Here is a 14,947-nt window from a genome sequence, read left to right on the forward strand (position 1 = left end):
GAGAAAGAACAAAGTAAACATTATAAAAGACAAAATGTCACGGGGGCCCAGAGAAGGAGTGATTAATTCTCACTGGGGGAGGTGGTAGTGAGCCAGGCCGGCAGGATGAGTAGGATTTTGACAGCTGGGAAGGCATCCTGGGCAGCAGAGGGAACAGCTTAGGCAAAGGTAGAAGGAGGGGCCAGGATGCCTGACTGGGGGGGAAGAGGAGGTAGGCGGGGATTTGCTCCTTGGTCATCTCATTACCAATGTGTGTATTGTTGTATTCTAGTTATGATGTGTTGTTGAATATTATCGCACCTACTTGCTTCAGAAGTAAAAATCACATACCTATATTATTGGCCCTCAAGGCCTTTAACTAATGATCTATATTATAGTAGTTTTCTTTTTTATTTAAAGATACTAATTTCCCAGACTCACTAAACCACCCTCCCTGAGGCTGGAGGCCTTTTACACAAATTCCAACACTAGGAACACACACCCTGACCAACAACAGAACCCCTTTTCTCGCCCCTGATGCCCACAGCCCCTCCACATCTTTGCTTCTACCTTCCTCGTTAACACGACCTCCAGGCCACACATGCACACATATTACCAAAACCCATACGCAGAGCTAGACAGGAAACATGTTGGGAGGATTTTAAACAATTTTAAAGTGCGCCTTCAAATTTTACAGCTTGCTTTACTTGCCTGAGGGAGGAATCCGGCCCCTTATATAAATATCACCCAAACAGGCCTGCCCTACATCCCACCCAGTTTGGGAAGCTGGTCTTTTCTGGAGGCTGGAACGGGGTGGGGGGTAGTTTATTTTGATTTTTTTTTCCATTTCATCTGTGTCTTCTGTGGTCACTGGCTTTTCTAATCATATTTATTTTATAGGTACTCTCAGTAGCCAGAGGAGAGGAGGTGTTTTCTTTAGTGGTAAGATCAGCAGCAGCCCAACCACTCAGGATAAAACCATTTAGGAGGCCCTGGGTGGACCGATGAGGAAACACCTCAAATAAAGGCTTCAGCCAGGAATCAGACATTCCTAAAATCAGGGCAGCTGGGGCCTACTACTGGCAACAGTAGTAGGACACAGCGCTCTAGGGCTGAGATGAGCTAAACCTCAGTCCTTAGCCTCCAAGTCTGATCTTAGTCCTTTGACGACTAAGCACAGCTCAGAGTTGGAAAGAGGATCACCTCCACTTGTGTGAGAGGCTCACCCAGCTGCTCCATCTGACGCTGACCAATGACAACCAGGTCCTCAGTGGCAGTCCAGTTATTCAGGGCTGGGCCCTTGCTTTGCTCCAGCATCCTGCAGAAGAACTCCGCTAGCACGGACTGTGGCAAGACAGCCTCACACAGCCTGTGTGCACACTGGGGTTGGAAATCACCAGACAACCAGGGGCACACTGAATAGGAAAGTATGCTGTCTGGATGGGCTGAGGAAGCTTCCAAATGGCTCAGTGGAAAGTCCTGAAGGGACTGGAATCTTGCCACATTACAGCCAGTAGCACCCACCTAAACCCATCCTGCTCCCACCCCATGGACAGGCAGCGGCAAAGGAAAGCTGACAAACCAAATAGTAACCAGCGGAAACACAAACAGCTTTCTTGGGAAATCCCTGACACAGGTGACACAGGAAGGGAGATTCCCGCTGCCCCACTTCCCACCAGCCAGAACCTACAGCATGTGCCTGGTGGCCAGCTGCAGGCCTGAGCAAGCGCAGACACATTTATGAGCCCACTTGAAGCGCCCTCTGGGGACCACAAGCAATATCTGAGGGGGATCTTGCAGAGCCGGAGGTCCTGACAGTAGGCAGGAGCAAGAGCCAGTTGGATTAGAATACACTGCTATCATTCTGAGACCTACAATGGAAATCATAATAATTAGCATAATAACAGCTAATCCAAAGTCTCTCCATTTGCCAGACATGCCAGCCCTTCCAAGTACTTTACATACATTATCTCATCTAATCCTCACTATGATTCTATAGTAAGGGGGTATTATTATCCTCACTCATAAACGAGGAAACAGAGGCACAGCTGCAATTTGCCCAGGATCATGACCTAGTGAGCAACAGGGCTGGGAGATAAATTCCCCAAGTCTGTCCCCAAAGCCCACATTCTTTACCTGGGGTAGGCTTGCTTCTGATTCCTCTTCTTATAACTTTCTCCTTTCTGACTACACTGTGAAAAATAAAATTAAAATTAAAATTAAAAAAAAAAAAGCTTTACCAAGATGAGCTTTCGCCTCTGCCCTTGACCTCCTGCTCTTTCTGGGATCTAGGTCCTCAGTTTCCCCTCATGCATCACCAGGCTTTCTCTATGACTTCTCCCCTCCTCATCTACAACTGGGCCCAAGTTTCCTCAGGACAAAAGAAAATGTTTGGGCTGGGCTTGTAGCTCAGAGATAAAGTGATTGCCTGGCATGCTCAAGTTTGATTCCCAGTACAACAAATAATAATAATAATAATAGCCAAGTAGTGTCTCATGTCTGTAATCCTAGCTACTCAGGAGGCTGAAATTTGAGGATCATGATTTGAAGTAAGCCTGGGCAGAAAATTTCAGGAGACTCTTGTCTCCAATTAACTAAGAAGAAGCCAGAAGTGGAGGGGTGGCTCAAATGGTAGAACTCTAGCCTTGAGTGAAAAAGCCAAATAAAAGTGAAAGGCCTTGGGGCTGGGAAGGTGGCTCAGTGGTAGAGTGCTTGCCTTGCATGCATGAGGCCCTGGGTTCGATTCCTCAGCACCACATATGCAAAAAGAAAAAAGCCGGAAGTGGCGCTGTGGCTCAAGTGGTAGAGCGCTAGCCTTGAGCTGAAGAGCTGAAGGACAGCGCCCAGGCCCAGAGTTCAGGCCCCACAACTGGACCCAAAAAAAAACAAAACAAAAGTGAAAGGCCTTGAGTTCAAGGTACAGTACACAAATACACAGACACCACACACACACACACACACACACACACACACTACTACTACTAATAATAATAATAATAAAGTATATATCAAATCCTTCAAGCCATTCCAAAACCTTACAAAGCTATGTACCTTATCTAGTCAAAAATCTGCTCGTGTTTGCTTTCTCAGCTTCCTTTTTCCCCATTTTTCTTGGGAATTCCCTTCATGCTCAGTACACATGGCTTGAGGAGGGATCTCCTCCTCTCTCAGGTTCAGTAGTGAGCAAGTGTTTTAAGTTTGGCCAATCCCCCCACAGCAATCCCTGGCCAGAGCAATAGTTTGGGGAATGGCCCTGTAGTCCAGGACAAGACAACATGAGCTTCCTTGAGCTCTTGCTGAACCAGAGAGAGCTGCTCCTCTCTTCCTTCTGGAATGGCTAAGATGATAGGATACCAGACAGGAGCTTTTATTTTTGCCTTCATGACAAATATAACCAGCTCCCTCTCTCTTGGGATTCCTGCCAGTCTTCCATGGGCATTGTGCTGGCTAGCCAGCTCGTTACCCTCTAACATAGTAATCAAATCCAAACCCTATGCTCCATCTCCACACTTCAAACTCAAAGTACTGTTCTCAGGCCCAGCCCTAATTTGCAACTTCTTTGCCACCCATTCTTCAGGAATTCCAATCATTTTACCTTCCCAGAATAGAGCCCCTGGCCGACTTTCCTCCAGATTTCTTTAGTTCTGTTTATGAGATCTTCATCCATTCAGTCTCCAAGTTCTGCCCTTGTGTCTTCACTGACACCCTTTGCACCAGTCACACCTGAAGCAGAAAAGAATTTATTGGTAGGAAACTGAGTATTTTATACAATGAAGACTGAAAACCTGTCTTTGGAGATGAGCAGAATCTAAAGATTCTATGGCCTAAACTTCACTCCTGTCTGAGTCCTTCCTTTGCAATAGGAGCTATGGGTTTTGTGTCAGTACTGAGGCTTGAACTTCGGGCCTGGCCACTATCTCATAGCTTTTTGTTTTGCTGTGTGTGTGTGTGTGTGCGCGCGCGCGCGCGCATTGTGTGTTTCCACGCATGCGTGCACCAGTACTGAAGTTGAAACTAGGGCCCAGGCACTGTCCCTTAGCCTTTTCACTCAAGATTGGCACTTTACCACATGAGCTAAAGATTTACTTCTGCCTTTGTGGTGGTTTATTGGAAATAACAGTTACACAGACTTTACTGCCTGGGCTGACTTCAAACCTCGGTTTTCAGATCTCACCCTCCTGAACAGCTAGGATTACAGGCATGAACCACTGGCATCTGGCTGGGTAGAAGTATCTCATTGGCTAGGCTCTGACAGAAAAGACCTGCATAATTAAGTATTCAATCAAATATTGTATCTTTCAGCTTTCCTAATGCTTCCTCCCACCAGCATTCCTGATGCTAAAAGACAACTCCTTCTTCCCCTTATATCTGATGGCTACAGCATCCTGAGGGATCATTTCTAGAATGGACTTGCATCTCTCTGTATCCCCTGTGACTCACACTAACATTCTCTCTAGGAGCAGCCAGGTGGTACAGAGCAGTGGTTTAAATAGGACATTCCCTGCCCCTCTCCCCCCCCCCCATGTCAATTGCCTTGTTATACATTTCAGACTTACCACTTTTGAGCTGTGTGATCTTATGGACTGCATCAGCTTCTCTGTGCTTCAGTTTGCTAGCATCTGCAAAATGAGGATACTAATGTTATCTGCTTTTTATGATGACTGTGAAGATGAAATGCATTAATGCACACAAAGTGCTTCAGATGAGCCTGAAATGTTCTATAAACATGAGCTGATGCTGTAATTATTCCCAGGGCACCTTACCCATTATCCACTCTCCAAACCTTTCCCAGCTCTTTTTCCTTTCCTCGGTCTACAGCTCCCCAAGCAAATCCAACCCTGAAAACTTGCTTCTGAGGCCAGCCCAGTATGGCCCCAGGGCTCTTCTCTAGCCTAATCCGGAATGCCCCAACACTGTTCAACCCATACTCCCTGTGAGCTCTTTCTCCAAAGGAGAAAGAGCCTGGGCAGCTCCCCAGGTGTGCATCCTGAGATTTGTGTCCTTTCAGGGTCCCATGGCCTTGTGTGCTCATCTGCCCTCTGTGCATAAGCAGTCATCCTCCAGGAATTCACTATCCTGATTTCCAGCTATTTGTGTGTGTGTGCATGCATGTGTGCATGCACCAGTTCTGGGGCTTGCACTCAGGGCCTAGGCACCGTCCCTGAGTTTTTGTGCTCAAGGCCAAAGCTCTACCACTTGAGCCATAGCTGTACTTCCAGTTTGGGGTAGGGGGGGGTTAATTAGAGATAAGAGGCTCAGGGACTGTGTGCCTAAACTGTCTTTGAACCATGATCTTCAGATCTCAGCCACTTGAGTTTACAGGATTACAGGTGTAAGCCACAAGTGCCTCACTAGTTCCAGCTATTTGGACCCTCCTGCGCCACCTCCTCTGGATGGTTCTGGTCCCCTCCTTGATCTCCTCTGTAGCTACATTTCCCTTCTGTGCCCTTCATACCCTTCCCCATCATTACTCCTGTTTAAGGGATCTCAGGATACCCACCACAGGCCAGGGCTAGTGAACTTGATGTTATCATGGAAGACAGAAGAGGGTGAGGTGATTATAGAGTGGAGCTGAGGGAAGAAGAAGAAACAGAGAAGAAGCAAGACTGAGGCAAGGAACAGGTCTTCTCTCCATCTCTCCATCTCTTTCCCCTCGCACCTGCGGTTGCCAGGCTGTTGGGCCTACAGGATTCCTTCAGGCATGGGATATGTTACACCCTCAAACGCCCTTCTGCCACCAATCTGTCTGCTCCCACCGCACCTCAGGATTCTGGGTTGCATATGCCATGTCCCTGGGGCATTTGTTACATGACTCAGCAAATATCCTCCTAGACCCCCCACCCCCTGCCCTTATCCTGAGGATTCCTCTTCACTATCAGGACAGTGGCTTCCACTCAGCCCATCAAGGCTGGGGCCACCACGGACAGTCTAGTCCCCCAACTTGAGCAACAGGCATGCTCGTAACTTTATTTGATTGCTATAATTCCATGGAGGAATATATATACACATACATATATACATATGTGTGTGTGTGCAGAAAGGTTAATAATAGCTTAGAAAAGTTTCCAGTTCTGGGACCCGAGCCTAGGCCTTTTGGCACAGAATAGATGGCTTTATGTAGCAGCCTCTGCATCACCCCTATATCACCTGCACCTCAGAGTGCTCACTACCCAAACAAATGAGTCACTTTCTGAATATCCACTGCCTGCAGGGACAGGCTAGATTTAGCTTAAACCCTGGAGAACTACATCTCAGAGCCTGGCCATGACCCCCCACCCCCGCCCTGTCCCTCTAGGAGATCCCACTCTATTTTTAATCCTCCTTCTGCCTACCACAGAGCTCAGGTTCTGTTTTTGTGTGTCTGTGTGTGCCGGTAATAAGGTTTAAACTCAGTGTCTAGGCGCTGTCCCTCAGCTTTCTCACTCAAGGCTGGTGCTCTACCACTTGAGCTTCAGCTCCCACTCCTGCCTTTTTGGTGGTTAATTTGTCCAGGCTAACTTTGAACCAGGATCCTCAGATCTCAGCCTCCTAGGATTGCAGTCATAAGCCACTGCAAGGCAGGGCAGGGCTCAGGTTCTAAAGGAAGTAGCCCCTCTCCATCCCTTCTTTTCTCACCTCTTCATAGATTCTCTCCATTGGCTCAAAGCACTGAATGTGGAAGCCTTTCCTGATCCCTGTGACAGGTGACCAGATGTGAAAGGAAAGGTGCAGAGGGGACCTGTCCTGCCAAGGGCTCCGCTGAGATCTGCAGACCATCACACAGCACCACCACCTGCCCCGCCTGAGCCTCAGTTTCCTCACCTGCTAGGAGTGGGGAGGATTGCCGCTCCTGCCTTTGCCCACCCCACAGTGCGTAGGAGTCTATAAAGACGAATAGCATGTGATAAAGCTGTACAACTGAAAAACACTGGGCATCGTAAAATGTTACACAAATGTGAGGGGTTCTGCACTGGTTGTTATTACAGCATTAAACTGTAACCTCTCAAAGATATTTACCATAAAAAACTACAGAGCCATGGGAAAGAACCAAGAAGTGTGTGGGCTTCTGGGACTGAGCCTCCACGAGTGATTTCTTTCTCTTTATTTGTGTTTCTCCAAGTTTTCTACACTGATCGTGTAATTCTGTAACTAGGGAATAAAGTTTGTACAAAGTAACACTTGGCTGGGGGTGTAACTCAGTGGTATTGCATGTACATGGGGCGGGGGGGGGGGAGAGAGGAGAGAGAGAGAGAGAGAGAGAGAGAGAGAGAGAGAGAGAGAGAGAGAGAGAGAGAGAGAGAGAGAGAGCAAGGGAGGGAAAAAAGGAGGGAGGGAAGGAAGGTAGGAAGGGAGGGAGGGTGGAAGGGAGGGAGGGAGGGAGGGAGGGAGGAAAATAAAAGGAAAGCCAGGAACAGATGTCTCATGGCTTATAACCCTAGCTACTTAGAAGGCTGAGATCTGAGGATCCAAGCTAGCCCCAAGAAGGAAAGTCCTTGAGATTCTTATCTTTAATAAACCATCAAAAATCTGGAAGTAGAGATCTGGCTCAAGTGGTAGAGCATTAGCCTTGAGCAAAAAAGCTCAGGGACAGCATCCAAGCCCTAGTATTCACACACACACACACACACACACACACACACACACACACACACACACACACACATACACACACACACACACACGCGCAAGAAAACGAACAATGTTTCTAGATTAAAAGTCTCTCTGATTCCTGCTCTTATGCTGTGTTGTGGTGAAAGAGTATAGCCAGAGGTGGAAAGCAGCAGGGGTGGGGGATGTTCTTCTACCCACCCCTCACTCATCTTTTACAGGCTGGTGCCCTAAAACTGGAGAGCTGGCTGTAGGATTTCTCCCCAGCCAGAACCATAGAGGGGGGATTCTTTTCCCTCTATTCCCTTTGCTGGCCTCTGACTGAAGCACTAGATCCCAAAGCCACACTTGTTCTGAGTTTCTCTCTCTCCTGAGCTGGATCCAGCTGCTCCCCAGACCTGTCCTTTGGGAAGTCCCTCTGGTCCCTTAATTGTGTCACATCATCAGCACACACTGTTCACTGCTACCCCAAAGCCACATATAGCTCACTATTTTGGCTGAGAGAGAGCTGAGATCTGTGGTTAGGAGAGGTAGGCCCCTACCTTACCCCCAGCAGAGCATTCCCGTGCCCTTTGTAGATGCCAGGGTGAGATTCAAACCTAGGCACTTGAGTCAGATCTGTTCCTTGAGGGGATGTTGCCTGAGAAGCTTTTAGGCAAGTTTGGCTTTGTTTTCCTTTTCAGTCCTGGGGATGCAACTCAGGATATTACACATTCTAAGCATGCGCTCTACCCTAGAGCTACACTCCCAGCCAAGATTTTCTTACCAGGTAAGAAAAGAGCCTTGGGAGAACTTTTGCTTCCAGCTCTTCTTCCACAAGGCCCCCATTGCTAACAGGTGGCTCCATGGCTGAAGCAATGGTCTAGTAACCAGCCAGGGTCAGGAGGACGGCTGGGGCAGATGAAACACTGGCCCTTTGACGACCCCGCTGAGCTGCTGATCCACTTCCAGACTGCTGGTTGTGAGAGGAATAAGCTTCCTTGTTGAAACAGTAGTGTCTGGAAATTCTATCATTTTCAGACATTATTCTGAAGGACACAATGGCCCATCTTTGCAGGATGATGCTGTGCTGTTTCTTTTTCTTCTCTTTCTTTCTTTTCTCTCTTTCTTTCTTTCCTTCTTTCTCTTTCCTTCTTTCTTTTTTGGTCTGTTGTGGGGCCAGAACTTGGAGTGTAGGTGCGGTCCCTGAGGTCTTTTGCTCAAGGCTAGTGCTCTACCACTTTGTCCCACAATATCAATTCCAGTTTTCTGGTGGCTAATTGGCAATAAGAATTTCCTGCCTGGTCTGGCTTTGAACTGTCTCAGCTTCCTGAGTAGCTAGGATCACAGGCATGAGCCACCAGCGCCCAACCTGATCTAGGTTCCTTGTGCACACTCTGCCCCCAGCCATCCAACTCCTCCATGGTGTCTGCCTTATGTTCATGGCTCAACTTGGCAAGCTGCTCTGTTCTCAAACCCTTGTCAACAACTGGAATTCCTACAGCTCAGCTTCCTGTCTCTGGGTTCCTGCCCTCATCCAGATTCTGTCCTTACAGTTATTTTTTTTTTCTAAAATAGAAATCTGAGCCAGCGCTGGTGGCTCAAGCCTGTAATCCTACCTATTCAGCAAGCTGAGATCTGAGGATCTCATGGTTCAAAGCCAGCCCAGGCAGGAATGTCTGTGAGACTCTTATCTCCACTAAACTGCCAAAAAAAAAAAGCCAGAAGTAGAACTGTAGCTCAAGTGGTAGAGTGTTAATCTTGAACAAAAGAAGCTCAGAGACAGCACCCAGGTCTTCAGTTCAAGCCCTAGGACCCTCCCCACACACATAAATTATGTGTGTGTGTGTGTGTGTGCGTGTGTGTGTGTGCGTGTGTGTGTGTGTGTGTGTGTGCGTGTGTGTGTGTGTGTGTGTTTATGTTTCCTACTTAGGTATCTGTGGGCTTAATCAATGTTCAAACCCCTGAGCATGACTTTCAAGGCTCTTGGCAACAAGGTTTCCATGCCCCCTTCTATCTTATATCTCTTACCACTTGCCTCATTATGTTCTATAGCCCTTCACTGGTGGCTCTAGCTACTCAAGGAGGCTGAGATCTGAGAATCCTGGTTCAGAGCCAGACCAGGCAGACAAACCCAAAAGACTTTAAACTGGAAATGGAGGTGTGGCTCAAGTGGCAGGTGAGCCAAATAAGAGTAGAAATCCCTGATTTCAAGCCTCAGTATTGGCCCAGGAAAACAAACAAAACAATTCTATAATTCTTACTCCACCAGAGAACTCACTGCACAAACTCTCACTCCTCTACTGGTGCTCTTCCTTCATCATTGAATATGAATGCCTACTTAGCTTCCAAAACGTATTTCAAACAGCTCCTTCTCTGTGAAGTCCCTCCACATCCCAAACATTCCTTCCTCTATGAGCCCTTAGGTTGTTGTGCCATTTAGACCTCCATTATAATTCTTACTTAATATTCTAATCATACATTCAGCAGTACACTGCATTCCTTTGGGGTATGGGTATATTTCCGCATCCTCAGTGTCTCTGGTTCATTAGACGCTGTGCTAAGTGCATTGGTAACTCTTCTGATTAGTACATTTTTGGTGGAAGAGACAGCAGAGTATCTCACTTCTGGTGCTTAATGTGCAGAATCCACTATCCTATCCTTAGCTTCTGTCCCTCCCCTCTCCCTCCTCCCTCCTATCCTACCCAACCTCCTCTTCCCTGAAGTGGATTTCAAGGGGGAGAAATCCACTTACTCCCAGGATCTGGCCCCATCCTGGGTCAGTTGTAAAATGGAACAGATCTATGAAGTAGGGTTCCCTTTGTCCTTCTGTGGGATAACTAATCACCAAAAGATCAATGACTGAGTTGGCAATATCAAAAGCTTTCTTGCAGGTGAGGCACCAAGGTCTCACACTTCTAATCCTAGCTACTCACAAGGCTGAGATCTGAGGATCTCTGAAGCCAGAACAGGCAGAAAAAAAACAAAACAAAAACCATGAGACTCCTTTTTCCAATTAACCAGCTAAGGGACAGCATCAGGCCCTGAGTACCACCACAATCAGAATGTGGTGATTTGGGGATTACAGGTGTGTGTGTGTGTGTGTGTGTGTGTGTGTGTGTGTGTGTGTGTGTGTGTGTGTGTGTGTGTGTGTGTGTGTGTGTGTGTGTGTGTGTGTGTGTGATTCCAGGGATTGGTAGACTGAAGCAGGAGAATCAAGAGTCTGAGGCCAGCCTGGGCTACATAACGAGGCTTTGACTTTTCTTTTTCTCTCAAGGCTGGTGCTCTACCACTTGAACCACAGCTCCATTTCTGGGTTTTTTGCTGGTTAGTTGGAGATGATCCTCAGATATCAGCCTCCTGACAAGCTAGGATTACAGGGATGAGCCACCAGTGCCACCTGGCTTTCTTTTTCTTTTTTTTTTCTCTTCTCCTCTCTCCTCTCCTCTCTTCTCCTCTCTCTTTCTCTTTCCTCTCCTTCCCTCCTCCCCTTCCCTTTTCTCCCCTCTTCTCCCCCTCTCTCTCCCTCTCCTTCTTCCTCTCCCTTCCTCTTTCTCCTTCACCCTTCCTCCTTCCCCCTGGGAAAGCATATGCCTAAACATGAACTCTTTGAGTGCAGGATTTCCTGCCCCAATCCAGAGCCTGGCCCACAGTAGGTGATCCATAAATACCTGTTAGATAAAAGTCAGATGCAGAGTTATTTCTAAGTTCCAAGAATTCATCAAACCAGCTACTCAGCAAATAAGGAATATTATATGTGTGCAAATGTGTTTATTTCTACTAGGCTTTCATTACAGTGCAAACTCTGAACAATTATGCTGCCCTTAAGATATGGAGCTGGTTGCAGAGATACATGCTTGTAATCCCAACTACTCAAAAGGATGAAGGAGGAGGATCTTTAGCTTGAGGCTAGCCAGGGCAACATAATGAAACTTTGTTTTTTGTTTTGTTTAAAAAAAAAAAAAAAAGCTGGTACCAGTGGCTCACATATGTAATCCCATGTACTTGGAAGGCTAAGATCTGAGGGTCCAGGGTGGAAGCTAGCCCCAACAGGAAAAGTCCATGACTCTCTCTTTTTTTTTATTGTCTGTTGTGGGGCCTGAACTCTGGGCCTGGGCACTATCCCTCAGCTCTTCAGCTCAAGGTTTGCACTCTACCACTTGAGCCACAGCGCCACTTCCAGCTTTTTCTGCTTATGTGGTGCTGAGGAATCGAACCCAGGGCCTCATGCATGCAAGGCAAGCGCTCTACCACTGAGCCACCTTCCCAGCCTCCCTCCATGACACTCTTACCTCCAATTAACCACCAAAAAAGCTGGAAGCGGAACTGTACTTCAAGTAGTAGAACATTATCCTTGCGCACAAAAGCTCAAGGACAGGGCTGGGAAGGTGGCTCAGTGGTAGAGGGCTTGCCTTGCATGCATGAGGCCCTGGGTTCGATTCCTCAGCACCACATAAGCAAAAAGAAAAAAGCCGGGAGTGGCGCTGTGGGTCAAGTGGTAGAGCGCTAGCCTTGAGTTGAAGAGCTGAGGGACAGCGCCCAGGCCCAGAGTTCAGGCCCCACGACCGGACCCCCCCAAAAAAAGCTCAAGGACAGTGACCAGACCCTAGGACTAGAACATACACACACACACACACACACACACACACACACACACACACACACACACACATCTCATAGGGCTGGGGTGTAGTTTAGTGGTAGAATATTTGTCTCTCATGCTTGAGGCCCTAGGTTCAATTTCCAGCACTGGGGAGAGTGGCGGGGGTGGGGGTGGGGTGGAGGGGATCAATTCCAGGTCTAAGAGTAAGCCCAGAATTTCATTAACAGAATCTGACTGACAGCCCTAGAAACTGAACATAGGGCTAGCTCAATGGCACAGCTTAAGTTTAGTATGTACCAGGCACTTGGTTTAGGTTCACCCTAGCACCAAAAAACATATTTGTGATTTTTCATAACATGGAAAACATCTTCTGTTGTAAAGTTATAAGGGAGGAGGAGTAGGCAACTGAAATGAGTCATATTTATCATGCTACCAAAAGCAAGCAAACAAAATCTCACAAGCAAGAGGCTGCTAGGGAAGGAAAACAAATGTTAACAGTAACTGACATTTTCTCTTTCCTTTTCCCCCTCTCTATTTTCCAAACTGTGAAAAATGTGCAATCATTGCTTACTAATAGAGTGCACTTCATTTTTCACAACGACCCTTAGACAGTGGGGCAGAAGTGGTTCCAGGCTCAAGACTCCAGGGACTCACCCCTCTGCTGCTGCCTCATCCCATTACCCAGGGATGCCCGCTGGGGCTGAGCAGGCTAGACACATCCCAAGGCCCCATGGCTCTGGCCTTCCCCACGCCAAACCTCAAGCCAGCTGTCAAGCAGCTCCAGTCTGGAAATGCTGCCTGCAGGAAACCTGTCAGTACCCCCACAGGTAGACAGCCCAGCCCTCCGGGGGCAGGGCCTCCCCCCAAACACTCAGATTTAACCTTACCATTTAGGAATTCCCAGAAAGGATTCACTGAGGGAATTTCCCAGACAGACAGACAGACAGACAGACTCAACTGCTCTCAACCTTGAATACAGATGTTTGCCTGGGGGGTGGCGGCGCTGAGAGCCAACGCAGGTACACAACTCTGCGGTGAGGGTGAGAGTCAACCCAAAGCATGAGTCAAGACCAGACCCGCCTGGGCAAGCTAGAAGCTGACAAGAGAGGGGCCCAGAGGTGGTCACCATATTGAGGAGTCCCTTGTGTGGTCTTAGTAGCACAGTACCTGCAGCTCACCTTTATGTCCGCTAGGCGGCGCGGCGGTTCCAAGAGGGGTCAGAGCGGTGTGGCTGGGGGGCGCGGGAGGGCGTAAGGGTTGAGCCTGCAGCACCGCGAGTTTGTCATTTGGGGGGCTTGTCTTTCACCTTTACGCCCCAATTTCAGAAAAGCAGATGCCCACACTTAAGCTTCTCACTGATTGAGGGACGGGTTCTGCCCTCGAGGGTAGGGTTTTTTGTTTTCTTAGCCTCACCCTTGCATGGCTCGTGTTCCATTTGCTGAATGACCCTGAACATACAAATATGTGGAGAGAGGAGTGACTGAGATCAAGCACTCAAGGGAGAAAGCCGGGGACAGAGTCACCAAGGGCTCTGCGCCCCGTCAGAGCCCTGGATCTCTTACCCTCCCCCAGCCCCACCCCCCTCTCGCTCCAGCCCCAGACAGCAGGCGGGGCGGGAACGGACGTGGCCCCGCCAGGCTGGGCCCAGCGAGCCAGAACCTGCCCAGCCTGAGCCGCGCTGCGCGGGACCCCACACGTCCTCGCCCCGTCGTGGTGGTCAGGGAGAAGAGGGAATCCTGGGGACCGTCTCCTCCAGGGCGGGCCGCTCTTGGGCCTCGCTGGCACCAGCCCTGCGCTCGCCCTGCACGGTGCGGGCCCTCCTCCCTCCCCAAACACTGAGCGTCTACCACACGTGCTGGCAGCTGTGCCAGACGCTGGCAAGGCGGCCGGGCACCAGCCCGAATCCCTGCCTTCATGGAGCTTCGAGTCTCTGGAACACGCGAGCTGGGACGTGGTGCTCCCACGGGGGACACGGGGGTGACCGACACCCAGGTGTCCACCCCCGATGAGCAAAAAGCGCGTGAGGTGTGACCCCGTGGCGTATCGGCCGATAGACTTCGGCCTGGGCGGGTGGGGCCGGCCGCGCCTCCGATCTACGTGGGGCTTGGGCACGTCGCCTCCGGCAGGTGCACACGCGGGTGGCGGTGTGCAAAGCCCGACCGTGACCCGGCAGCTCGTGGACGGCTCGGTAAATATTTATGATCAACGCGGCGAAGCGGACCTCCCGCAGCCCGAGCCCACGGCCGAGGGCGAAGGCCAGCACCGGCCGCCCCCCGCCGCCGGCTCCTCCCAGCGGGTCAGCGCCGGACTTGCCGCGGCGTCCCGGCTCCGGGTAATTACAGGGGGCTGTCGCCAAGCCTGGCCGTAAAAGAGGAGGATGAAACGGCCTGGGAAATAAGGAAGCTGCCTCCCACCCCCATCCCGGCCCACAGCTTCCCTTGTTGCGCAGCCGCAAGAGAGGGCGGACACACACACACACACACACACACACACACACACACACACACACACACCATCCATCCATCCATCCATCCATCCATCCATCCATCCACATACACCACCGAACACACGACGTTCCAGCTCCAGACACTTGCACCAACCTAATCAAACACCTGCCCGCCCTCTCCACCCGAGGAGCCGCCACCCGCCCTCCCACCCCCCCCCCCAGACGGCAGCAGAACAGCCCCGAGAGGCGAATTCCAGCGAGTTTGTTTACACGGCGCGGGGGAGGGGAGCGGAGCCGGGACTCGCGCCGGGGACTGGGGGACCCAGCTGAAACGCCGGGGCCAAATCCAAACG

General features: G+C 49.7%; 1 long non-coding RNA gene across 1 annotated transcript; it reads right to left on the reverse strand.

The window, feature by feature from the left end:
* Positions 1-1,694: 1,694 nt before the first annotated feature.
* On the reverse strand, positions 1,695-13,486 carry LOC138821542 (uncharacterized). Its single transcript, XR_011370165.1, has 5 exons — positions 13,327-13,486; positions 4,536-4,598; positions 3,575-3,702; positions 2,116-2,171; positions 1,695-1,850 (listed from the first exon to the last, which is right to left on the reverse strand). It is a non-coding gene; the product is annotated as an uncharacterized lncRNA (long non-coding RNA).
* Positions 13,487-14,947: the final 1,461 nt, after the last annotated feature.

Source organism: Dipodomys merriami, unplaced genomic scaffold, assembly GCF_024711535.1.
Source record: "Dipodomys merriami isolate MVZ:Mamm:240054 unplaced genomic scaffold, mDipMer1.0.p SCAF_92, whole genome shotgun sequence".
NCBI lineage: Eukaryota > Metazoa > Chordata > Mammalia > Rodentia > Heteromyidae > Dipodomys > Dipodomys merriami.